This window comes from Mastacembelus armatus, chromosome 5 (assembly GCF_900324485.2).
Source record: "Mastacembelus armatus chromosome 5, fMasArm1.2, whole genome shotgun sequence".
NCBI lineage: Eukaryota > Metazoa > Chordata > Actinopteri > Synbranchiformes > Mastacembelidae > Mastacembelus > Mastacembelus armatus.
The window spans coordinates 25,470,256-25,494,763 of record NC_046637.1 but is presented as its reverse complement, the minus strand read 5'-3'; the positions used below and the strand labels follow the sequence as shown (position 1 = coordinate 25,494,763).

General features: G+C 41.1%; 1 long non-coding RNA gene across 1 annotated transcript in view; it reads right to left on the bottom strand.

Annotated features, from left to right (window-relative positions):
- The window catches only part of LOC113130935 (uncharacterized), a 29,043-nt gene extending 6,258 nt beyond the window's left edge, over nucleotides 1-22,785 (bottom strand). Inside the window, exons 1-2 of the long non-coding RNA XR_003295744.2 lie at nucleotides 22,491-22,785; nucleotides 1,274-1,344 (exon numbers count right to left, since the gene is read on the bottom strand). This is a non-coding gene — a long non-coding RNA (uncharacterized LOC113130935). The remainder of the gene's footprint in view (nucleotides 1-1,273; nucleotides 1,345-22,490) is intronic.
- Between the last annotated feature and the right edge of the window lie 1,723 nt (nucleotides 22,786-24,508).

Genomic DNA, 24,508 nt, shown 5'->3' with positions numbered 1-24,508 from the left:
TGGTGATGACGATTCATTGGTAGAAGCACTGAACCTGTAGTATATTAGAGTATATTGCCCTCAGTCAGTTTTTAACAGGGCTGCTGCTTTTCTTTCCCCTGCTGTGTTTAGTAATAAAAGATTGTCATTATCATCTTTTTGCATCTGCAGATCTTCCAACAACCCTCAACAGATTAGATGTCACTGAGCTGAGAAGGACAGAGAGGAAACAGGGCAAAAAGGGAGAAAACAGAGCAACAACTGGGCTCATGCAGAACAGAGATTTTTAATGTGTTTTTTAAAGCCTTGCCAAAATCGTTCACTAGGAATGTGTGTGTAGGCCAATACATCAGTGTGTGGAGAAATGCAGGGGACTTTTACTGTTTGAGATTTTCTCCTTCTTCTGCCTTAATCTTCTTTCCCACTTCATTTTTCTTTCTGCATTTTATCTTTGCCGCAGCTTGAAGTTATGTCTCATGAAAATAATTCCTATCACCTGGGTCTGTGTGTGTGCATGGGCGCACAGGTGTGTGTGTATATATATATTTCGTTATGTGACTGCGTAGACAAATCTTTTTTTGATACCATCATGTGGAAATTAAAACTTGCTTTTGCGGTTAAGGTTAGAATTAAATTTAGGCATTTAGTTGTGGTGGTTAAGGTTAGTGTACGGGACTCACTTATTATGTCAGTTAGTGTTTTCACAAAGACAAGGGTTCGAATGCATGTGTGATGTGTGAAATATTGGCCAGTCTTTGTCTCTTGTAGACGGCATGTTCACTGGTCTGATCAAAGGATCAGATTTTGGTCCTGAGGCAAGTGGTGCCTCTAAAGAAGTCAGCTACCGCAGGCCTGTTTGTGTGTGCATGAGCTTAGATATGTGCGTATGTGTGTGTGTGTGTATGAGAGACAGAGAAAGAGAAAGTGTGAGAGAGAGAGAAAAGAAAAAAGTGTGTGTATGAGGGAGGCAATTCAAATGATTCAGGTCAGACAGAGAGGCAATTCAAGCTCCTCAGTGGGAGTACAGACACATAGGACATCTCTGGACATCTGCAACTGTTTTGCAGGAAGCCGTGCTGCAGTCAACCCCAATTTCCTTTTCTATGTGTACACACATGCACAAACTTAACAAATCAAAAATGATACACAGCCCCTACAGAAATTTCTCATGCACAAAGCAGGCACAGGGGACAAGTGGCTATTGAATATTAACCATGAAATTACAAAGGCTGCATTCTAATGGAGGTGATGAGGTCAGAAGCTGGGATGGAAATCATAAATTAATACTCCTCACATGACAAGACACTCGCCCTTGGCTCCCACCAAACACAGCTCTCCCCTCCTCCACTGAAGTCACAAAGACACCTAGAGAAGGAAATACTCGATTTATTATTAATATTGGGTCAAAGGAATGCAACAACAGACAGAGAACTCATACAATATGCCTAATACTTTTCTGATGTGACTCTTGTATGAGATGACGACCACATAACCTTCATGTGTGGTTACATCTACAGGGGTTATTGTCAAAGGCTTCCTAAGGGACCTCTATTACAATGTCAACTATTTTGCATCCTTTGTAATCCATTCAAATCTGTGTCTTCTGATGACTGAATGACAATTGTGATACAAATGCACTGTTTGGTAGCTGATGGTGTGTGAGAGTTTGACATTGCCATACACAGAGAAAAGAACACTACGCTCTTCTGCAAATTTGAATGTGAATTCTACCTTGTTCTTTCATTCAGCTGCTCTCAAACAGTGGCCTTCAGTTTAACTCATTTCTGCTCAAGTACACATGAAACTTATGAAAATACATTAACTTGTCTAAAAGCGGGAATCATGCATCCTATTCAGACGTGTGTCACTAGTTCTTACGCATCATGGACTACACATTATTTGAATGTTAACCTTAGCTGGCATGCATATAAAGTTCCAGTAAAATATTTTTTAGTGGAAGGGGGAAGATGTTTCTGAAGTGTACTGTTCTTAAATTTTCATAAGGAGCAATTAGACACTAAACAGACTGTTTTTTTTTTTTTACCTACAGTATCATTTTCATATTTCCAAATCTGTGGTGCATGTACCTGCACACAGTTAAGCATACAATACATCGAAAAAAATCACATTCATGTACACTTAAAACCAAAACACAGCCTGGATTCATATCGAGAATCACTTACACTGGTTTTATGGTGACACAATACATTTCAGCTCCTGATTTGAAATAATGGGCAGTCATATAACATCAACTTCTCATCTATATTCCCCATTAATATTTAGGCTTTCTGTGCGTATGTATGGGGACTTAACCAGAGCTATTTTCATAAGACTTTGGTTAGAATGTGGGCCATAGCTTATACAGGCATTTAAAAACATTAAACTAGTCTGAGCCATGGTTCGTAACTCCAACTAGGTATTGAATATCAGCTCTAAAGCATTTCTTCAGACAACATTACTATGAAACTTAAATCTTCAGGGATAGTGATCACAGTTTGCTGAAAAAAGTCATTATGATCAACAAGTAATGACATAAAGCACCCAATGACATATCCTGCCACCCATATTTTTAGGACTGGTATTAATAAGAGTTCAAAATATCACTGCACAAATTTCAGAAACACAAGGAGAAGAATTGAAAGTGCCAGAATATAACTCTGGATAACAACTAGAAATCTATAATATGGCTTCTGGCTGTAAATCAGAGGGAGGAGAGCTCTACTGGGGCAGCTGAGTGAGTCAGTGGAACCGGTGCCAGTGAGTCCTCACAAAGAAACATCTTTTCTTCCTACATGAGAGTGAGAGTGGATTGAAGAGGGTGGGGTGGGGGGGCACAGAAAGAAATAGAAAGAGGGCTTTAAGGACTAAGGCATTATTACAAAAGTTCCTTCTGCATCACTGTTTACTACAGTATATACTATATTTAGCTCTACTTTTGTTAAAAACTGACAAATACTCCATTCAAATATGATTTCAAGTCATTAAAGTACTAAATAAAGGACAACAACACATCAACTTCATTCAAGGACATATAACTGTCTTTCATTTCGTGGTATCTAGTGTTCATTAGAGGCTGTATACATGGTCTCTTGGTTAACAGCAACACAACAGTGTTTTACAACAAGTTGAACTGAACTAAAACCATGGCAAGCAGGCAACCTTGGATCAGCAACAAAAATGTGTGTGTACTGTATCGAGTTACTGCTGCTGCAGGACTACTGAAGGAACCACAGCCCAGTAGGCTTCCATGAAATACACACCCGCACACATGCACATTCATGCAAACACATACACGCAGAGAATTGGCAGGATTGAGGCATTTGTTGCTGCTTCAGTCTCACGGAAGCAGCAGAGCAGTAGGTCTGAGCAGTGAGAGTGGGTAAAACACGGCCTGGGTGGAGGATAGATGGCCTTTTGCACGTGTGAGCCTTAAAAAGCATCACAGGACATATGATATGTGTTTTGACATCAGTTAGTGCGAGAGAGACGAGGCAAGAAAAGGTTTTCTACAGCAGCTAAACCTCTGCTGAAAAGGGAGGATTTGTGTTTCTTTCTTATAGGACAGAGACGAACTAGCACCTCAGTCCCAATGTGTGCTTGGAGTAATGTTCAAATGTCTATGTCCAGTTCTGATACAGACCTGCCCCCTCACTTCATCCCTCCTCTGTTGAACAATGACCATATATCTTCCTTATAAGATGATGACAGATATATTAATCTAGTGAGCTAGATCCCTCTGCTGTGAGAGCATCCGTTAGATAATGAATCGTTGATGAATCACCTGAAAGATCCCACTCTAAGACAGAGCAAGGTCATATGGCTTATTAGTTATGCACCTGTAGTGCAGCAGGCATTACCTGAACAATATGAGCTACAGCCATTTTGGTAATTTTCCTACAGAAGTTGGGGCTATGACTACCCCAGATTTATTTGCCCCTGTATCAGTGTAACAAATTATATGAGAAACCAATAACGAGAATTTTGTTTAGTATTTGCCCATAGCCAGTAACAGATATCTATAGTCTGAGTAGAAGAGACTCCAGATTGCAGGGCAGGGATGGTGAGCTTCAGCTTTGGGACAAAATCCCACTTCCACTCCACTGGCCCACAACGACTCGTGCAAATTTCAACCTCAACCGTAACTTTAACCTTACCTCAACTTTAAGGCAAGTTTAAAGTAAATGCAGACATCAGTTAGGAATCATTAAAATGCTTTATCCATCCCAGCTGCTTGTGAATTCTGCATAAAGGGAGAGAAAAGTGAGCAATAAAAAGGGAGAAATTGAAAGATGGAGGAGATATAATTCCTGACTGAATACATAATGAATACCATGTTAGCAAACACACACACATCAGCCCCATCACAGTGTTGGCACTTCTCTTTCTCTTTCAGAGCAGGCCTCCTGTGTCAGACAGGGGAGGTGCATGCAGAGCAGACACTGCCACTTAAGAGTTGGCTTTCATCTGTGTGGGTGGGAGATGCCAGATACCCAGCGCTGGCATGACAACAATAAAGAACTGCCTAAATGTTGGCTCTCCCTTAGCTAGGAGTATTCCTCCTGTTTGGCTGCTGCTTTAAGTGTTGTATTTTTGGCCTGATGACTCACCCTAGGCCTTGTAAAAACACTAAAACACATGCAACTGACATTATAATTTATTTTAATAATGCATAATTAATTGGTGCTAATTTACTCTGCTTGTTTTCACACTGAACCAAATAGCTTGGTGATCTTCCACAGCCAAATAGCACAGTAATGCACTGCAGCAAGAGGACTGTATGTCCTGGAGGAATTACAATAGACCGGTCAAAGCTAGAGAAGACTGGCTCAAAATAATTTTTAAAAAAGTCTAAATGTTAATATGCTAATCTATCGAGTAGAACTGTGATCAGGGGCAACATTTTTGATTTTGTTCCAGGGTTTTTCTCATATAACATTTTTCCCAACAAACCCCACAGAAAGACCAAAACCAACAATATGTTGGTCAGTGTCACAATGCTTTCAAATATTCCTTCCCTGTCTGTTGCTACACACTCACTGGTTTCAAGTGAGGACATAAATCTTTAAAAACTGTTCAGAAAAGTATAATTTAATTTTTGAAGGAATGGTACTGTCTGAGTACTGTAGAGTTTAATAAAAATAGGATTAAATAGATCATTTTTTAAAGTGTTCAGAGCAGAGGAGATTGAGTGATATAGAGCCAGGTATGCTCATCCAAACAAAGGAGCATGTCAGCCAGTACATATATGTGCTTCACTTGTGTTTTTTTAGTTGCTTCTGGATATAATGGTAGCATGTGACTTGGGCCACACAGGCAGTACTCAGTAGGATCATTTCATTGTTGGTTCATGGTGGAATGGTAACTGACAGCTGAATGTCAGTGCCTCATGTGAGAGAGAAAAGACTGGGAAATGGTCTTTGGCCAAACCCTTTGTGCTGCTTTTAACCAGAGATGTTGCTCTGAGGGAAAACAGGAGAGGAGACAGGGAGCCTCACCTGCATCCATATCCTCCTATTCCTGATCCTGGACCCTCATATCAGCCCACGATCTCAGCTTTCACCCATCCAGCCTGAGCTGCCCAGTGTGCCCTCATCCAACTGTCCCAATTTCTAGCATTCAACCACATTATCGTACATCACACAATTGCAACAATATTCTTACTTGATACTTGAAAATCCTCATTCCATATGTAAAAATCTTAATGTTAACAAAATGTGTGTGCACTTTGTAAAATGGCAGAGCTAAAAAGTGAATTTTGGGTCGATGCAGAGCCTATTTGGCTTTGCAGAGTCATGTTCACTTGCGGTTAAGCGAGTGTGTGTTTGAGTCCATGTGTGTTTGAGGTTGTGAAAGTGTGTGAGAGAGTTAGCTAAATGTCAGACACGCAGTTGGCAGGCCACTCAAAAACAGGCTCCTGTTTTCGAGTCAAGCTGACTCATGCCACCTTAAGCAAACAGGGAGTACAGACCAGAGCCTTGTCCTTAAACACACACACACACACACACACAAAACACAAAACAGTAATAAGTCAACATCTCACAGGTCTAAACATTCTCTATGGTTTCTGCTCTGTCTCTTTATTTGGCTTTGATACACACAGTTCTGTCTACTTCAGCAATGACCTACTGCAGAACTGAAACCCTGCGCTGCTATTTGAAAAAACTAATGTGACACATTGATTGGGTCTTCTGTAAAAAAAAAAAAAATGTCAAAGTGCCCATAAATGTAAAATCCACTAACAAAACTCCATTGTTTTCTTCAGCCAGTAGAAGCAGAGAGGAGGGAGGGAGTGACACAGTAAGGATTAAAAAAGTGAGAGAATGAGAAAAATCAAGTGTGAGAGAAACATGAAGTGCAGAAGAAGAGCGTTTCAAAAGAATTATATCCAGAGTTAATGTGTTTGAGGGAATGTTAAATCCAGAAACACACATAGAACGTGGATTAGGTGGTTGTGGCCCTCCAGGAAGGCACAGGAAGGGGCACCTCATCCACATAAACTTATTTCCTGGTGTCAGACAGTGTCCTGGATTAAAACAGAAAATGATTGTAACGGCATATGTGAGTGGGTGCAATGGCAATGGCCACTCCAAGACCTACACCCCAGCGACTGTGAAGGGAGGTAGGGGTCAGGAGGCGGGCAGCTGTGTGGGATGGGGTAATAGCCCAGAGAGTGTTTGGGTCATAACGTTTTTCTTACCATGACAACCTCAAAGCCCATTTCCTTTGAGCGCCTGCTGCTCTTGTGTATGTGCCCATCTGCTGTCACATGTCCACCTCGCAGAAAAGACGTCTTTCAAACGCAATCAGAGTCCAGCACATCACATTGAAAACACCACAGACCTTTCCTGTTTTCATTCATATGTAAAAAAGAAACTTCCTATTTAACCTTCACTGTACTGTTTCATTTCCTATATGCATTTTATACAATGACCTACTTAACTTCCAGTTTACTGCCGTTTAGAAAAAAGGGTCATTTTAACCAAATCACAATGTATATACATATATATGTACATATACATATACACATATATATATATATATATATATATATATATATATATATATATATATATATATCATATAGCTCTGGTGGTATCTACTGTAAAGTTGTATGGTTTAAGAAATGTTGGCCGCTCACTCATTTTTTTTAATGATGATTTTTTTTCAGACATTCACAGCCTCCTAAAATAAACTGTAATAACTTGTGAGGTGTTGCCATCACATTATATCTTCTGCCATCATTAGGTCAACATTATGACCTGATAACCAAGATTATAACCAAATATCTACTGGAATAATGTCAGTTATACCTTCTTAACATTAATCTGTCAGCATTATCAGTGGGAGCATGTTAGCATGCTGACATTAGCATTTATCACAGACAGTGCCTCACAAAGCCACTGCCATGGCTGTAAACTCTGAGAGCCAATGTGCAGTGGCACTGTGAGGGAAAAGTGAGGTGGTATGTTTATTTTTTTGAAATTTGAGGGAGCGGTCCCTTGAAAATAGCTATCCTGTAAAATGACTTACACATTCAGAGGTTCAGTCTGGTCTGATCTGCCCTATATACCACAGTGATGCTGTTTTAACACTTCTCTGATTAAATGTATTTCACTGAATCTTGCAACTGACATGGGGACTGAACATCTGAACTCCTGAATTGATGAGTCATGAGCCTCACTCCATTATCAACCTAACCGAGGCTAGAAAGCCACCAGCAGGCTGCAGCTATCTCTGTGTCCTATCTGTTTCTGTGGCAGGTGGGAATGAGACTGTTGTCAGTTGCAAGCCTTGCTCTGGTTCTTCTCGGACCAGGCCGTTAGATAGGATGGTGTCAGCAGAGATAGGAGCAGGAGGCGGCTCTGTAGACAGCTGGTAATGATGTCCTCTCACACACCGCACCCTGTGGATAATGGCTGTGGCGAGGCCCAGAACATAGAGCAAGATGAAGCAGAATAGTCGAGGGTGCAATTGGCTGAACGGCCTTGTCTAGTCGTCTTACTCTGATTCTAGGCTACCACGGGTAAGTCAGCGTAGCGTGTAGCTCATTTCACACTGTGATTTTTTTTCTCCTATCTAGATCTGCTAGCTGCCAGATTGAGTTTAGAAGAACACAATTAAGTATTTTTTCCAGATGTGATGAGAAATTGTACAATTGGATAACTTTTCTCTGCTGTGTTTTCAATGGCAGGACTTTGCATTGAATTCAAACACTGTTCTTAAAACAAAAGCATTCACAGTGTCAAAATACATGCATCTGTTTTAGAATTTTGAGTCTTCGTGAAAGTAGACTTTTAAAATTGGATTACTCCATTTTCAACATTTTGTGAAGGGTTTGCAGGTTTCAGCTAAGAAACTAAACTGCACTGAGGTTAATAATGGCTCCATGCTTGTCAGTGTTCTCTTTACGAATTTCCTGTGTGCCCTGTCTGTGTGACAGTGAGGGGTAGAGCTGCGGTGTCAGCTGCTTCATGGATGAGGACATCATGGAGGCCCGAGAGCCAGATAGCTCAATTACATAGCACCGCTACTCCTGTACTACTAATGACAGATTGACTGGTTGCATGGAGATATTTAAAGGAGGACAGACACACATACACAACATACCTTGCCCAACGCATCAAGTGCTCAGTTCAGCCTGACTGCCTTTGTGTCATTCTGTGTGTGCATGTGTGTGTGTGTGTGCATTTCCTCTGTATGGCCCTGCAGTGGACACTGCTGACCTGCTAGGGAGAAGAGAGGAGGAGAAGGGGAGTGGAAAAGCCAATTAAAGGAAAGATCACTTGTGTGTCTGCTGGAGTGTCTCTGAGAGCCTCTCATAGTTAACCTTTCCAGCTGGAGAGTGAGGAAACGAGAGAGGAACGAGGGAGAGGATGGAGAGCAAAAAACGGCGTTTCGACTTTAATGGTCCCTCGGTGTTAGAGTGAAGCTGGTTAATTTGCCTTTTCCTTCTCGGGGTGCTGCAGGGTTTAGCTTCTGTCAGGCCAGCATTCTGTGGAGAACCTACGCAGGAATTATAGAGGCCACATGGATGTGAGATGTTGAGTGTGTGCTGAGGAGAAGCGTGAGCTCACAGAGTAGATGTTTCAAGAATTTTTGTTCTCTTTCTAGTAGCTGATTTTACACTTCACCTTGTAAATCACAAAGCACAAAAGTAAATGACACAAAATCTGTATGAGCTGTTGCCTTTGTGAGTATGAGAAGGCACAAGTGCTGCTGCTCTGTGCATTTGTGATTGTGTTACAGGCCATGCATCACAGCAGCTGAAGACAACACAAATTGGGGCTAAATTAATGGGTATGAGTGAGTATGTGTGTGTGTGAAAGGGGGCAGGGTTCCGACTGACAGTGTGTGGCGGCATAAATTGGGGTTAGATTAATTCGATGCAGATCTGCCTCTGTGCTCTGACCCTCATCAGGGCAGAGATGAGCTGTGTGTCTCAATTAACCTCTGCAGCACATAGAAAGCATATATACAAACACATTCACACGCAGATCCTGCTGTCAACACAGAACCTATGCACAACATACACTTGTGCAATCAAGCCAGAGCCCTGTCCTATTAGATAAACAGACTATGACTACTCTACACCCCCCTCACCCCCACCAACAAATATTGTACATTAAAAAATGCCTACGAACATTATTTCCACTCTGTGTGTGTAACTATAAGGAAAGAAACCAGGACTGGAAAGCATGCGCTCACCTCTCCTCTTTAATTGTATGCATGCCCTGTAGATCCCTGCAGTGCTGCTAGAATGATTGCAATTAAAGGGAATCCTTCCTTCTACCCCCCTCCACCACTCTGTCCACACACATACACACACTCTCTCTCTCTTTCTCTCTCCTGTACTGCTTCTGCCACTGCAGGCTACTGCTGCTGGTGTGAAGTAGCACCTCCCAAGCTGGAGTGGCCTTAATCAAACTAGAGAGTCACAAATGTCTTTCTCCTCTTCCATCCCTCCTTCATTGTCTTGTTTTTCACTGGATCATCCCTTTGTCTCTCATAAAAACACAGAAGACCAAAGAGAATAAATAATGGAACACATTCACAACCTTCAGGTTTGCTTTACTCTACATGTGAATTCTAATGATGAGAACCTATGTAGAAAACAACATTAAACTTGTCAATATAGAATAGGTGTTCAAGTCACTTGGGGTTTTGTTGTTCCCTTTACCTGAGTTTGCAGTTTGTGTGGACTGTTGTAATTGTTATCTGAATATACAGTGATGCACAATACCTGCATACATTATCAGTAACACTGTGGACAGATGTGTAGCACCTCTGCAAAATCTAGAAGTGTCTTATGAGGTCAAAAGAAAAGGCATTGCTCCTCCTGATGGCAAGACGCAGCATTGCACACGGCAAAGGGAACGTAAAGGTGTGAGAGAGAAAAAAGCAGGTACATCTTTCTTTCAGGCTTCTATACCAAAGCATCTTATTTATGCAAACAAACATACACGACAAATGAAAAAGTACAATATTATTAATTTAAAATCTTATTCTCTTCTAAGTCAGTTTTTGTCACTTTTTACAACAGAAATACTGCTGAAAGAAAGAAGAAAAAAAAGAGTGATAAGTGTTACATCTACCAGAGGGGGAGAGGCAGAGTGTGTGCTGGTATTCCTCTGTGTGTATCTGTGTGGCTGGCCCACAGACTGGCCCAGATGTTGGCTAATTAACACCAGTGTTAAAGACACTCTTCATCTGGGTGATTAAATAATCAAATAATTAATTCATTAAGCAGGGGCTTGCACTGCCTCTTATGATCTCTGGCACACAGCCTGTCAGGGTGGGAGGAAGAGGGGAGAAGAGGTGCAGGAGAGCAGGGAGTGGACTGCTGAGAGACAAGGAAGGGCCAGAATGACATGTGGGGAGGCTCAGCATGTGTGTGAAAATGGTGTATTTTAATCTCAGAGTTGCATTTGTCATGCATTTTATCCACTTTAGACCAAACAATGGGTCCAGTGGCAGAGGGAAGGAATGTGATTCCTTATTGTGCTAGAGCTGAAAGCCTTCTTAAGACAGATTAGACTACAGCGACACCACCAGAGAGCTCTCACATTATAAAACCATCATAACTCCAGAACCCCAAATGCACATGTGGGCCTCTGTACTATTTATATGTTTCATTATCTTCCAAGGCAAATGAAATTAAACAAAAGCCAAATGCACTGGAAGAAAAACTTCTCTGCTTGTGTGTCTGTGCAAGAGTGTGTTAGAGACAGAGAAATAGAATGATCATCTCTCATTACTCGGAGGGAACATTACCCTGCATCAGGCCAGACAGATGGAAGGAGCAGAGACACGAGCTGATGGGAGCCAGTGCAGAGGAGAGACGCAGAAAGATGAGGAGAATGACAAAAATGTTTCATCATCTCATGCACTGGTGGAAGGTGGTAGCATCAGCTGGGCAGGACAGGGGGTTGGTGGTGGTGGTGGGGAATGCACCACCTTCAAACAAAGCCATGCTCCTCATACACACTCTCTCTGCCACACACACACACACACACACACACTTCTAGGCTTCCGCAGCCCTCATTTTAAACACTCCTTTAGCCATAATCATTTTCATATAATTCACTTTCATACAATTCCTTCTCCTAATCATTATCAGGCCCACTAACGTCTTAATGACTTCATAAATTTAAGCTATAAAAAGTAATGGAGAAAGACAAATGAGATAATTAGGAATAAATCTTAGTGGAAAGCCATTTATCAAAACATGGAGAGGCCCTGAATATTCCCCACCATTAGGCTCTGCTGTAATTAACACGGGCTCTCAGTTATGAAGGAAACCTGGTAGCAGAGATATTAAGATCCAAAAGCCTCACTGTTATTAAATTGACCGATGAATCTGCGACGTATAATATGATGTGGATTATTAGGATCCTTTTTAATTAAAAAGAGCGTTACGATTTTTTTTATATATTTAAATTTTTAACGCTTTAATGGTGGCTTGAACTCATCTCTCTGTGGTTATGGGGCAATGAGACGAAGAGAGAGAGAGAGCAAGTAAAAGAGAGAATGAAACAGAAAGTGAGTGAATAAGTGTGTGTGTGTTTGTGTGTGTGTGGGGGGGGCAGCAGAGGGAGAAGCAATCTCTCACACTCGTACTTTCATACTCTCTTTTGGTGAAGGCTGTGTAAGTACATGAAAGAAAATGGTATTCTAATTTAACAAACTCGAAACTAATGCATATACGAACTAATGCATATACAGACAAGACACTATTAATTCTTATTATCTTTAAAAGTGTAAAATGTAATATAATGGTTTGCTCTGATTGGTGACTGGTGATTGAGTGATTTTTTTTTAAATTAAAAAAATCATTTCTACACTCTCCTCACTCTCTCCCTCTCACACACACCACACACTCTCTTCTCCTTTGTGCTCTAAGAACATTTAGACTACGCTTTCAAAAGGAGGTCAGCAAAAATGTCGGGGATTTTCCTTTTTTTTCCCTTGACCTTCAATCTGGTTCTGGTTTTTGAACAATGGACGCCTTTAAGATTCATCAGATCTTCACTGATTTTCATTTCCGTCCATTCAAAAACTACTTATTCTTTCTGTGACTTATTTTTAAATGAATGAATGTATGAACATATTTTATTTGCCATGGACATTCAAAACCATACTGTCCATATCAACATTTAAGAAACTGTAGAGGCTACTACTCGTAGATATTTTCATTTGGATAAATATAGTTTCAGCAATTACACTGGCTTGCTCTTAGGTAAAAGACCTTGAAGCGTTATATTCAGATAAAATGGCTTGTAACAATTTCCACTGTAGATAAAAATGGAACGCACATCTTTATAGGATATAAAGAAACTGTCTTACTGGGAAAAAAGAAGAAGAAGCCCTAGTTAGTGTGTGCTTCAACATATAGAACCTGTAAAATGCTTTTGAGGGGGAAGTACTCTGCGGCTTTATGCAAATTTTCTTCACATAAATGACATGCCAACCCCCGATCACTGACCAATTAATGACCTTCAGGGGCATCGTGTGACACATCAACGGCACTAATTTATACTTGACAGGTCCCCTGGTGCGTGCCGCCAAAGTTTGTGTGTGTGTGTGTGTGGTCCCCTTTTGCACCAGTTGAGCTCATTACCATGGAAACCCAGTTTGCAGATGTGTTGGTTTGTGTCACTAAAGCGAGTGTCCTCATCAAAATACATGCCCTGTTTGTGTGTGTGTGTGTTTTTCGTTCAGTTTAAATACTACCCCACATTCTCATGTTTGACATGATTTTTTCTCCATCTCAGTTCAGTTTTGGTCAATCTGATCTCTGCTACTATCTACACTGTATCAACTCCACCACCCTCTGTCATGCCCCATCAATCACTGTAGTTAGTACAACTCTCTCTGTCTGTCTCTACTGTGTGTGTGTCCCTCCCTTATTCGCTCCCTAACTGGCTTATCAGACTTCTGCACCAGCAGCTCTCATTAGAACATTAATTGAAAAAGTGTAATTAATCCTGAGAGGTGGTGAGACTGGACTCTGGCCAGAGAGAAAAAGAGAGAGGGAGCGAGTGGAAGAGATGGACAGAGAGCTGGGTGTTTAGTGTGACCCAACACTGCCCCCTGTTGTTGCTTTACTATGTCACTCTGCACTTCGCTGCAGGCTGGATGCTGCTGTTATTCCCAGCGTTCTCCAGCGACATCTAAAATTTGTCTGAACGGTCAGCCTTAAATCTTTTTTTTTTTTTTTACATTTTCTGCTGTTTTATTTTAAATAATTAAATAACACAAGAAAATATTTTATTTCAAAGAAAATTGTAAATTTGATTTTCAGTTGTTTTCATTTAGAATTTTTATTAAACAAAACAGAGCTGCACATTATTGAACCACAAAGATGATACTGTAATAATCTCTGCATATAGACTTTCCACACTACATGAATATTTTTGCTCTGGAACCACATCAAAGACTAATTTCCATTAAATTGTGATGGACAATTTTTTTTTTCAAGTTCCAATAAGAGAAGTGGAAAATAAATAAATAAAATTTTAAAATCTGCCAGAGCTCATATGCAATAGGCTACAGTACTTAAATTATATGACTGACATTAAATGTTAAAACCCCAAAATCTGCTAAAACTAATAATTATGTAAAAATAAAATTACAAATTTGATGATTATTTGCATTTTTCTTTAAAAACATAATCAACTTTTTAATACCAATCTGATTTGTGACAAGTTGGGTTTATTTAACTATCCTTGTCTGACATCGATGGTGAGGTAGTATCAGACACACAGAGGCTCCCAAAGACTGGATTATAAAATAAGGATGAGGAAACAGAATAAACCTGAAATAAATGAAGAGAGGTGTCATGTTCTGTGCCCCCTGTGGAGAGGAGGAGAATGGAGAGCTGAAGAAGTCGAAAGAAGGAGCAGAAGGCCTGCTCTATTATTCTAATCCTTGGTTGTGTCTGGGTGACCTTTGGAGAGATGATTGTTTCCCATTTAGGAGTGTGAGGTGTGATCTTCCCACCCGTTTGATCCCACTCACCTGACCTTTGTAAATTGGCTGTTAAGCATATCACAACTCGACCCTCTTGCCTCACACATGGCCTGTTAATACACACAGGCTGAGCAAACGCACCCTCATAAGTATTTAGGCATATATACAGTAGAGAAACATACGCAAGCGTTTGGATGCTTATGGGTTCTTTCTTTTAAAACCATTGCTATGCAAATTCAGTCTCTTATCACTTCGTATAAGAAATGCTATAGAATTTTCATGTGCGATGTCTTTCGTGCCTTGCTTCCCTTTTTTATTGTACACATGCATACATTTTGGTCAAAGAATGATTTATATGCATATGCGTGTCATCAGAAGGGAGAAAAAAAAATACAAGAAAAAAAAAAGCATAATAAAATTGCCCATTGTGCCGATCACCTTTTTTATGGCTTGGTTAATGAGTGGCAGAGCTGAATGGCAGTGAGATGATTTTTCCATCAGTCTGATGAGAGGAGAATTAAAGCCCACAGCTTGGGGTCTGCAGCACCATTACAGAAGGAAGAAGGTCTGAATTCATTTGGCCCGGCCACAATTCTAATTAACAACTCAATCCCACACAGCTAGAGAGAGAGAGACAGACTGAAAGAGAGGGAGGGAGAGGGAGCTCCTGTATTGTGTGGACGCATCTCTCTGTTCTGGAGAAATGTCAGAAAGATTGGTTCATCTTTAATCACACCCCAGAGCTACACTAGAATTTTGGAACCTGCAGCCTTTTCTCACAATTCACCCTATTCCTAACTGTTTCTCTGATTGTTTTACATTTACAAACATTTTCCACTTTCTAGAGCTTCATGTTCTCCAGTTCTCTGCCACTTCCTGAACTCATCCAGCACCATGTTGCCCACCACACAGTTCGCCATGCATCCTGTGGTTCGCTAAAGCTGTAGACTTATGGGGGACATTTCCCTGGATTAAAAGGATGATTTCATTAGCCTCCACGGGTGTCAGGTTTCATTCTAGGGATTAAATCCTGCAGATTAGAGGCCAGGGCTATTCTCCAAGCATCTCATTAATATCTAATAGAATGGGAAATGTAATTTGGAAAGCCTGTCTTTCTGATTACTAAGCAAATGTATGCTTTGCTCTTTAAGACCATAAATTGGGCTTTGAACACTGTCTGTGTCCAGGGTTTAGCCCTCATCGCCAGGCAGGGTCACATAGACACTCTCCCTCCCAGCCAACCACATGAAGCACAAGTCAGGAAGGTCAAACTAACAGCAACTTTTATCTCGCTACAAGCAATGTTGATCATTTTCACTAAATTAGAAATTCTGTATGCTCAAAGCACTGTTAATGTCTCTCCTGGTCTCAGAGGAGTTTGTTCTGAGGTCTGACCTCAGCAGCAGCGAGGATGCTTTCTTCTTCTTATTCCCTTGCAAAACATTATAACGCTGTCCCATCAGCCTGTGCTTGTTTGGGCCGGTCCCCATAGAGGCCTGCACCGTGCACTGTGTGCCTCCTGTCAGTCAGGATGCCCCACAGCAGCCTCCCTCACTGATGAACTATGGACAATGGAGAACAAGGTGGGCACAAGGGGAGCCAGCCGACTTAATGAGCCAATTTCTCAGATAATAAGATTGGTGGATATGCTAATATTTCTACCTTAAGGAGATAATTATGATGTAGAAGATAGAATATTTTATCTTAAAGCGACAGTGCACTGGTCCCAAACCTATCTATGAGTTTTTTTTTTCTTATGGATATTATGAAGAGGAGAGGGTGGTGGTGGTGGTGGTGGTGGTGGTGGTGGTGGTGGTGTGTGTGTGTGTGGGTGGGGGGGTGTGGGGGGTGATGTTCAGTTTTCTGTGTTTGAGCTGTGGGACAGTGGAAAAACAATGCCAACAGAGCCTTGATGCTTTTAGTGTGTCGTGTGTTTTTGGGCTGAGCCTTTGATCACACTGAGCATTTGACACAAGGAGGAGAGGCAGGGGACTTTCAGCCTTCATAAATATTTATCTCATTACTGCAGGCTAAAATCACAGAAGAAAGGATAAGAACATATCAATTGATCTTTATTGTTAATTGACCCAAAAGTATACTGTTAAAAACTGAACAACAAAAACACTGCCTGTCCCCTCCTCCCCTCCCTCTTGTGTTTTAGTTTCTGATATAAACTTAGCCAACTTTTATTTTCCCCCATCCTCCGGCTCTTGTAATAACTTGCTGGTAATTTTGTTTTTGTGTTTAACTTTCTTATCGACACGAATCCCTGCCCCCCAATTTCCCAGATGGAACAAGCGCTGCCACCTTGATGCGTATAACTAGAGGTTAAATGATAAAATGTGTTATTGAAATGTAGGCCTGCTGATTATGGCTGCAGTTCGTGGGGCCATTCCAAATAGCCAGGGGCAGAGGGGAGGAGATAGGGACCTTGTGGGTTAACAGTTTAATAAAAGGCGGAGGGAGAGTGAGGGACTGAGTGCTGCTAGTCTCACTCTCTCTCTCTCTCTTTCACACATCCTCTCTCTCTCTCTCTGTCAGTGTTTTAGCGTTTTAATTAGGCCATAACAAGCTCAATCATGTAATTAAGAGCTCAGCTGGACCAGAAAACAAGTCAGCCATTAGCCCCGACCGGCCCAGATTAGCCACGGCAGCTGCTAAGATGAAGTAGATATAATACACAGATGCCCACATATGGAAGTGTCACAGACTGGAGAAATCACTCCTGTTCTACTTCTTCTGAAAACTTCAACAGTTTGAAGAATGCAAAGACTCCACTGCTACTGTAGCAGCCTGCACAAATATTTTGACAAAAAAGCTTTTATATCAACCAAGGTTTCAACCAGCCCTAGGTTAAACCCACACACACTCTCTCACACACACACACACACGCATCTGTTTCTGTACTGAGAGGAATCTCTGCAGTGACAGGTATCCCCCCAGGTGTTTTGCTTCATAGAAACACTTTATTTGCTTTGTTCCTAAAAAAAAGTGCAAAGTGAGAGCGACAGCATGATGGCCCTTTTTTACAGAACACACACACACACACACACACACAAGACTCACACATACAAATCTCTTTATCAGACTGGTGGATGTGAGCAGCTCCCTCACCTCCTCTCAGCTAGCACTACTTCCTTTTGTGCCTCCCTCCAGTGGCAGCAATGCCTAATAGAATTCATGTATATGTAAAGAATCTTGCATCCTATTATGTGCAATAGACTGGCTGCTTTATCCATGGTAGCACCTGGTGAGTGGCACAATCTGCCAAACACACCCTTTCCAAATCAAATTTATTTAGTTAGACCTTCATTCAAACCCACTCATGTAAGCTATCATGTTACACTCTGATCTGAATAACTGCAGGAGAAAACTAATTCATTCCATATTCACAGCACTACTGCGCCCAGCTCTTTTACAGGCCTGTATCAGTAAATTGTCAATTGTAAATGCTCTGCCACGCGACATTACAATGCAAACAAGGTTAGTTTTCAAACACCTGATTTGAATAAGCTCAACAAGGAAACATATCAGACGGCGCTGCTTCAGTGGTCTTTGTATTGCTTCCAGGAGAGGAGAGGGAGGGTTGAGGAATGGAGGGAGCAGGCGAGGGAGGTGCAGGGACAGTTTTGCAGGCAGGGTGATGCTGGGCCGATAGCTCCGGAGGAATGGCAGTTAATTTGAATATGGCACCTCAAGCCACAATGATTATTATCATCACCAAATCAGGGAAATAAATGAGAAGAGGGGCTCCAAAAATAGCGTTCAGAACCTTTTGTGCATAGCAGGTAGGCCCAGTGGGGGAGGAGGGAGAGTGTTCGCTAGCTCATTATCCAGGGCTGGGCTGAGGGAACGCAGGGATCGAGAGAGAAATTGCATTAATGTGACCACGGACACTCTTTTCATAAGCATCTTCACAGACAAGCACACTCTCTCACTTTCCCTTCCTGTCCCTTTCTTTCTCAGTTTCTCGTTCCTACTATATGCCCTGCTTAATTTGAGTGCCAGCGGGAGGTAATTTAGCCATGCTGCTGTCACCTGCAATGAGGCCAGAGATAGGGGTGGGAACAGTGAGAACAGATTGAAACTAGTGATGCCTGAGACCTTTCTTTTTACTCTCCTCACCCCCCACCCCATTCTTATCTTGTCACCTCTGTCTCTCTATATTTCTTCATAAACGCTAATACAGTAGCTCTCTTTCAATCTCCCTTTTCTTCTTTGGACAGCACATATCGAGGGTCTCTCTCATCCCTCGGTTGTCCCGGATCCCTGCGTCCTCTCTTTCTGCACCCCCCATCATCAGTGCCTTCCCAACACCCTCACCCATCTTTCCTTGCAGCCCTCCGTTCACTCCGCTGCTTCATCCCGCTCTGTCCATCTCTTGTCCCTGTCTGAAGGTAGGGGAGATGGTGTTGGTGAGTCATTCTGGCAGTCGTTTGATTCATGCTGCTCCAGGCCCTCATCTCCCCAGAGAAATTACCAGTCATTTTAATCGGACCCACGTCTCTAATTCATTACACAAGCCCCATCCTGACATATGCACGCACACACACATACACACACACACACACACACACAGAAAAATCTCTCAGTCAAATACCTACCTTCACATAGTCACCTCCGTCTTTGGTGTCAAACGGCACTTAACATCCCTGTCAGTCACATATATTCAGAGGAGAGCTGAAGGAGAGACGAGAGAGGCAAATGGGACGGCAAGGTATTTAGCCTGCAACTCATTTCTCATCACTTTCCCACACCATCTATTAGTTCTCCACTTAGTCCTCTCTCCTATACCACCTGTTCTTATCTGTCTGCCTTCCCTAATGGGTTCCCTGCTCCTCTTCCCAAAATCCCATCATCTCATTCCCTCTTTTCTTCACTTCCAAGGTGTGAACTAGATGCTCCTCTGTTGGCACTGGAAAGTTGAAGGTGAGAGGTGTGGAATTCAAAAATCAATAGCGTAATCATCACGGGACTCTAGCAGTATACTAGTGCATTGGACTTTTTGCCTGCTGGACATTTTCACCTGCGAAACACAGGTGTAATTAGAAGCATTCATTTAACAAAGCCAGGTTCAGGGCCTTCTTGCTGTGCCTGAAGACTCAGCAAACTTCCTCGTCCACTCAAATGGATCAGGGCTATCACTGACTTTAGCACTTACATCTGTGCTTCTCAGGCTGTGACAAGTCAGACTCTCTGCTGTGGGAAAGATTCTTTATTTATGTCTTTTAATCAAACGAGTTATGCAAGGAGTTTTTAGATTTGTATAGGCACACTGTTGGACAAATAGAAATGATTCCTACACAGTTAACAGTTATAGTGATCTGTCTCTCTTGAGGTTATGTTTACGTATGTCTTTTTCTATGTATCCAGTATTGAATGCGGTAATTTTATGATTAAAATATGCAGTTATTTTCAATAAAGATTAACCTGTTGATTCTTTTTTAACTAATCATTTGGTCAACAAGAGAGAGAAGAGTGAAATATCCACAAAATGCAGTCAATAAAATGGGAAACAAAACAGCCAATCACAAGTTCCAAAAGGACAGTGACATTTTTTGGTTACTTATTTTTTTATGTTGAAAACACAGATACTAGAAAAATGCCAAATACTGAGATTTGACAATATTTAGCACCTGTGATTGATAAAGGAATCCCAATGCATTATCAAAACAGCTTGTGATCAGTCTTCTGTTGATTGATCTTTGCCAGTTGTTTCGTGGCTTAAACGAACCTTCACAAACTTCAGTCTCTGAGGTAAGAAAGTGATGGTTTTCAACAGTGGCTCACAGATACAGCCATTTTGCATGTTTTTTTAGAAAATTGAACTGTTGTGGTGAATTCACTCAAACTGCAGCTCTGCAGCACAATCCATGATGACTGCACTGTGTAAAAATAGTTTTCATTAGGTCAGTTATAACTGTTGCTTTGTGTATAGATACAAAATCTGTTTCGCCACAATGCAGCTTACAGTGGGAGTCCGTCTTCTGTTTGTTGCCAGTCTGCCTGCTTCAGTGGTAACGCTGTGATAAGTCTGTCCACTGTCAAGGTCTTCAGAAGCTTTTCTCCAGGGTGCGTGCTGAGGCTAAATAACTATTCAGCTTACTTTTTTTTATTACAGTAGATTTTGTCAGGTAAGTATGTGCTTCTTTCTAGTGCATATAATTTGGTTGGCTCTTGTGTTTTCCCGGGGGTCCTTGGTGATTTTAATGCCAGAGGGTGTTAAGTCACTGACTTATGAGAAGTTTTTCAGGAATATTTGAATAGAGATCTGCATTGGTGCTGATATTTTAAGTAGTGTAAAAAGTTTTTTAAAAATATGAATTTCTTTCAAGGTCAATTCATAATGTGATTTTAATTCCCAGTTTTTAGTTTGTTCAGAAACATTTTCCAATTGCATTCTTTTATTATTCTTGCCTCTGCATTTGCCACCTTTTGTAGAATGAATATATTTACGTTACATAAAAACTTCTTATATACTAAGCCACTGAGAACAGCTTTTCACACACATTGACACATTCAATGCTACATCTATTAACAGAAGTAGATGCATTTAATTAAATCGAAAAATAAAACTTTCCATGTGTGAGCATCTCACCAGACTTCTGTGCGATAAATGTGAAAGTTTTTTTTATACACGGCATTCTTTCATGCTTACACACATACATACTCAATTATAATAAAATCACCATGTAAGAAAAACAACATCCTCAGCTTTGTAGGTCAGTGAGGCCTAAAAAGGGCAGAGATCTGCATGAAAAGACAATGACAAGATCACACTGCAGCTACTCTGACAACATAAACCCATTAAAACACACACTCACACACACACACACATACACATGCACACGCACACACAGACACACAGACACACACACACACACACACAGACACACAGACACACAGACACACAGACACACAGACACACAGACACACAGACAGACACACACACACACACACACACACACACACACACACACACACACACACAGCCATTGGAACTGAACAGCAGGGTTAAATCCTGGGTTAAAATACTCAGCTCTGTGCTTGACGTTGTTTCTGTAATTGCAGGGTCTTGGTGAATAAAAAGTAAACTTTAGTGGCCACTTACAGGTCGTCATCACCACTTCTACACACACACACACATGCATCATCTGTTACATAATGCTTGTTTACCAGGGGGCCAGAGGTAAGCAGCCATGACAGCATAAAGGCCAGAGGGGCCGTGTGCTGATGGGAGGTGAGTGAAGGGGAAGGTTAGAGGAGAAGGGGCCACTGCGTTGGAGCTTACTGGGACAACAGGAGAGGCTTCTCCTGGCTTTAATTGGCTCTTTACATGATAGACAAGTTCATGGTGTGTCAGTCCTCTGTTTCCGTTCTCTCCTTTCCTTTCCTCTTCCCCCCTTTTCCTCTGTCTCTGTTTTTCAGAAGGGAGCTGTGATGGGTCACTGATCAGGATTAATGGCTATGTCTGTGATTTTTTTCTCTCATCCTTTTAAAGCAGTCCCCTTCAGCAGAATTGATCATTTTAATTATTTAATTTTCACACATAAATACTGCAGATATTACAGAAAAAGTGAAATCTCTTTCAAGCATCAAAATACATCCCCCTCTGTTCTTCGTCCTGCTCAGCTAAGGTTGCCACATTTAATAATAAAAAATAAGGGAAGGATGTTTAGTTTGCACTGAATTCAATTGCATTTCTGTTTTAACATAATCTAAGTGGACGTAAACATTCATTGAAAGAAAACACATAGAGGATCTACTGCACTACCTAAAATATGTCTTTCTTTTTATAGCATCTGTGCATTACAGACAAGGGCACACTGGTATAGAAACCTGCCAACAGCTGCTTTATAATGCATTTTCACACACGCTCTATGCCAACAGCTGTTGTGTCCACAGTCCCTCTAACAACCTCCATCTACTTTGACACCAATTTATACAATAACTACACACTGGGGTGCAATACAATACCAAAGCAGCCCAACATACAAAAACACAGCGAGCAATAATAAAAAAAAAAAAAAAACAAACCCTACCTTTTAGCAGACAGAAGAGACCCAACAGGTGTTCACAGGTGTTCACAGGTGTTCTGTCCTGAGTTCCTGTTTTTCAATGAGGTGTCAACTTTGGCTTGAAGTTTAGTTTAATCCACCACCAGCACTAAGTGAGGCTGGTTCTTCAGCAGGTGTGTAGGCTAATGTTAGCAACAACACCTGAGTCAGTGCTAATGTTACTGTGGATTATTTGGTAGATTGTTTGGTAGATTCCCCATCTGCTTCAGTATCATCATCTTTGTCCTTCTTTGTAAATCCAGAGTAAAATTTGTTAGTGTCTGCCTCCATTTTGACATTTTTCAAAATAAACCAGCCTACAGTCATACTTCCTGCATGTAAAGGCACTACAAAGACCATAATAGAGCTAAAGTTAAAACAGCGACTCCTGTGCCCTGGAGGAGAAGTGCAGGACAGAAAAAAAGAAAAGAGAAAGGAGAAATTGAGAGAGACTAGTGTAAAATGTCTATGGTTAAAAAGTAGTTTTTATTTTGGTTGTTTAAACTTGTTACTGGGGACAGTTGCTGCTGTATTGATTCAATACAAGACAGAGCATTTTCATATCAAAACAGAACAACTGCATTATAAGGGACAAGTGGCAACTCTATCCTCAACCCCACCACAATCTCCCCTTTTTAGGATTCGTGAAAGCAAACCAAGGTGTACAGTTGACAGCGGGCTCTAGTGATTAAGTCTTTTCATTGGTTAATTAGCCCCTACAGCAGTTGCACACAGGCGAGGCAAACAAGGAGCGACTCACAAACGATCAAAGACACAGCCTGTCAGGAGGCTCAAACACTCTCTGTACCTATGGGACAGTCACACATAGACACACACAGTTGTACCTGCGGGACAGTCTCTCTGTCTCTGCCTCACACACACACACACACACACACACACACACACACACACACATACAGACACACACTATCACGTAATGTACCTGTGGGAGATTTTCCTGTGTCTCTTGTTCCCGAGCTGAAATGCTGCACACACACACACACACACACACACACACACACTGGGAAAACATTTTAACAAGAACACACACACTGAGACACTTTTAGATACTGGAACATATGGGTGCACCACATTTCTCTAAACATGTAGTGAAAACAGGGTATAATGAACAGAATAAGTATTTTTCCATTCTACCTCAGGAGAATAAAAATTTTTTAAAGATATATTAAACTGCTGTGGGACAGCTAAGTCAAATTAACTAAAATAAAATGCAGGTTTATGACTCGATAGGAGAATAGAGTGTTCAGTCTAAATGAACTGAGGCATCCTGGGTGAGGTGAAAGGCGACTGCTGCACAGTCACCTCTGACAGTGTGGCTGTGCAGCTTGACTGCATGTATAAAAGTGCAGCAAGACAAGATAAAATCAAGTAAAAAGCTCAGTAAAACACTAACAGTCTTACTCTAGATGAGATAAGAGCCAATAGGCCAAACTCATACATTTAGGATGATAAATTAAGAATAGGTAATACAGAGAATAATGTTGTTTATAATGTATCTAACAATTTTAATGTGGTGTTTTACCACAATTTGTTAGTCTTGCTTCATTAGCTATCCACATAGAAAACATTTAATAGAATAGCCATTTTTAAAAATTCACTTGGATCTATTTGCTTTGTGGCTGAGAATCAGATTAGGATACTGATACCTTTCAAATCCTTGTAAGGTAAATATTAGCCACCATAGGATAATGGATATAGAACATGGATAGATGTTGTTACATTTAACTAGCTGTACAGATCAAACAAACTTGATGTAACATAGTGAGATGGTCCTATAAAAAAAAGATTGTTATTATTGTTACGTGTTATAGTTAAATGGGTACATGGGTTGTTCCGGTTGAAGGACTTGTTTCCAGATTGTGTTACTGCTGGGCAGAGTTAATATGCTTTTCTTCTGCCTCTGTGTTACCAGATGATGTCTTATTATAATCTCATGAGGGATGGGCCCAATGATTTGTTTAAAATAAAAACAAACCAACATT